The 3,640-nt window shown below is 36.4% G+C and overlaps 1 pseudogene; it reads left to right on the forward strand.

Annotated features, from left to right (window-relative positions):
- The first annotated feature begins 2,105 nt into the window (after window positions 1-2,105).
- LOC110258848 lies at window positions 2,106-3,261 on the forward strand (annotated as a pseudogene).
- The last annotated feature ends 379 nt before the right edge of the window (window positions 3,262-3,640 follow it).

Here is a 3,640-nt window from a genome sequence, read left to right on the forward strand (position 1 = left end):
GTTTTCTGATAGCATCTTTAGGATTTTCTATATATAGTATCATGTAATCTGCAAACAGCAACCGTTTTACTTCTTCTTTTCCCATTTGGATTCCTTTATTTCCTTCTCTTATTTGATTGCTGTGGTTACGACTTCCAAAACTATGTTGAATAAAAGTGGCAAGAGTGGACATCCTTTTCTTGTTCCTGATCTTGGCAGGAATTCTTTTCACTTTTCACTGTTGAGAATGAGGTTAGCTGGGTTTGTCATATATGACCTTTATTATATTTAGGCATGGGTTCCCTCTATGCCCACTTTCTGGAAGGTTTTAATCATAAATGGATCTTAATCTTGTCAAATGCTTTTTCTGCATCTGTTGAGATAATCATGTGGTTTTTATACTTCAATTTGTTAGCATGGTGTATCACAAAGATCGATTTGCAGATATCAAAAAATCCTTGCATCCCTGGGATATATTCCACTTGATCGTGGTGTATGATCCTTTTAATGTACTGTTGGATTTGGTTTGCAAGTGTTTTGTTGAGGATTTTTGCATCTATCTTCATCAGTGATATTGCTCTGTAATTTTCATTTCTTGAGGTATCTTTGTCTGGTTTTGGAACCAGGGTGATAGTGGCCTCAAAGAATGAGTTTTACAAAGAAAAATATTCTGTTTTACAAAACAGAAATAGACCCAAAGACATAGAAAACACACTTATAGTTATCAAAGGGGAGGGAGGGATAAATTAGGAGTTTGGTATTAACATATACACAGTGCTATATATAAAACAGATAACCAACAAGGACCTAGGATGTAGCACAGGGAGCTATACTCAATATTTTTAATAAACTATAAGGGAAAATAATCTGAAAAAAAGATATATATGTATAACTGGGTCACTTTGCTATACTCCTGAAACTAACACAACATTTTAAATTAACTTCAGGTTTTTTAAAAAATATATATTATAATTTTTTAAATCACAAAGGTATAAATAATAAATCTAGTATATTTGTTTCTCAGAATAAAAATAATTAAATTAGGATATAAAACCAGCTAACCTACAGCAGAAAAAAGAAAAGACATAACTATAAAAGAGAGAACTCTGTAGACACACTTAGCACACAGTGGTACAGATATTCTGGAACAAGTATAATGAAGGACACTCACAATATCTACACAGAAGTTTTTTTAAAACTTTGAGACATTAAATCAAAGTTACATAAGTGATATCTTGTGTTTGGATGTTGGACAACTGTATTTTAAAACTCATTCTTCCTCTGTGCATTTACATGTTCAATATAATACCAAACTCCCACTGAGTTCTTTTGAAATTTCAAAAGCTGATTCTGAAGTTTATATGAAAATACAAAGGCCCACAATTAATTAACAGACATCTTAAGACACACAAGGTGGAAGGGCTTTCTCTCCCAAATACTATGACATATTGTAAACCTGCTCTACCCAGTACAAAATACTACTGGCACAGGGATAATTAAATGGACTAGTGAAACAGTAAAGAGCAAAGAAATAAATATCTTTACTTTTTTTAAGCTCAAAGTGATTTTTAATATGCCAATCAATGTTAATAAAACACAAGTCAAACAGACAAGTGGAAACGTTTTTAAACCAAAATTAATAGGAAAGCAAACAACAGACAAATTATTTTTGCAGCATCTGTTAGCCAGTATTATTAGTCAAATAATAATGTCCCAAATACTGCTGACTCTAGAGTTTAATCTGTAGTAGCTGTGCATATGGTTTCATATGACTCCTATTATTTGAGAAGAAGATTCTGTTATTTATTTTTTTCCCACTGTACAGCATGGGGATCAAGTTATTCTTACATGTATACATTTTTCCCCCACCCTTTGTTCTGTTGCAATATGAGTATCTAGACATAGTTCTCAATGCTGTTCAGCAGGATCTCCTTGTAAATCTATTCTAAATTGTATCTGAGATTCTGTTATTTATTTAGGTTCCAAAATCATATATGGAAATTATTTTCTTTCCCCATTATTAAAAAAAACATTCCATTTACAGATATTTGTACTTTATTTAGATGACACCACATGAAAGCTAATAACACTTTCTCTGTTTCTTACCAGACAAGCTAACTGGATATATGGGCCAACAGAATCTATCATTGCTGACTGAATTCATTCTGATGGGAGTCACAAGGAAGCCTGAGCTTCAGGCCTCAATTTTTGGGATCTTCCTCATCCTCTAAACAATCACAATAGTGGCCAATCTGGGTAAGATCATTTTGACCCAAATGGATTCCCACCTACACACCCCTATATGCTTTATTATTAAACACCTGGCTTTCATTGATCTTGGTAATTTTACAGTCATTTGTCCCAAGATGCTTGTAAATTTGTTGTGGATCAAAGTACCATTTCCTGTTATGCATGTGCCACACAGTTGGCTTTCTTCCCTATAGTCATCATCAGGGCATTTTTTAGCTTGTTTATCTATTTGGCTATCTGTAGCCCCCTTCTCTACAATGTTATCATCTCCCAGAGAATTTGCCATGTGCTGGTAGGCATTCCATACATCTACAGTGCCTTTCAGGCACTAGTGTTCACCATTAAGATTTTTACATTGACCCTTTTTGTCTCTAATGTCATTAGCCATTTCTATTGTGATGATGTTCCCTTGGTACTTATACTCTGCTCAAATGCACAAGAAATAGAATTGACCATATTATTTATTTATTTATTTATTTACTTCTTTACTTATTTTTTGGCTTTTTGCTATTTCTTTGGGCCGCTTCCACGGCATATGGAGGTTCCCAGGCTAGGGGTCTAATCAGAGCTGTAGCCGCTGGCCTATGCCAGAGCCACAGCAACGCGGGATCCGCGCCACGTCTGCAAGCTACACCACAGCTCACGGCAATGCCGGATCCTTAACCCACTGAGCAAGGGTAGGGACCAAACCCGCAACCTCATAGTTCCTGGTCAGATTCGTTAACCACTATGCCACGATGGGAACTCCAGAATTGGCCATATTATTTGATCTCTTCCCTCTTGGTCATCCTAGTGTCATACCTACTGATCCTGATAGTCATATTTCAAATGCATTCTACACAGGGCAGGAAAAGAGCTTTCTCTACATGTGGTTCTCATCTGTCAGTGGCGGTTGTGTTCTGTGGGTCTCTACCATTTATGTACATACAGCCCAAATTCACTCACTCCTTTGATACTGATAAAATGGCCTCTGTATTTTACACTTGAGTAATCCCCATATTTAACCCCCTGATCTATAGCTTAAGGAAGTAAAAATGTTTTCTACAGGGTCTTTAAGAGTCAATGCAAACTTTGTATGTAATATCCAATATGAAATATTATTTTAAAGTATGAAAAAGTCAAATGGCATCTGATAATATTTCTAATAAATATAATTGCATTATTCTCAGCTCCAGAGCAAAGGCTAATTAAAATGCATGGATAGAGGTTGCAGGTTCGGTCCCTGCCCTTGCTCAGTGGGTTAACAATCCGGCGTTGCTGTGAGCTGTGGTGTAGGTTGCAGACGTGGCTCGGATCCCGCGTTGCTGTGGCTGTGGCGTAGGCTGGTGGCTACAGCTCCGATTCGACCCCTAGCTGGGAACCACCATATGCCACGGGAGCAGCCCAAAGAAATAGCAAAAAAAAAAAGCAT

This window comes from Sus scrofa, unplaced genomic scaffold (assembly GCF_000003025.6).
Source record: "Sus scrofa isolate TJ Tabasco breed Duroc unplaced genomic scaffold, Sscrofa11.1 Contig49, whole genome shotgun sequence".
Lineage (NCBI taxonomy): Eukaryota > Metazoa > Chordata > Mammalia > Artiodactyla > Suidae > Sus > Sus scrofa.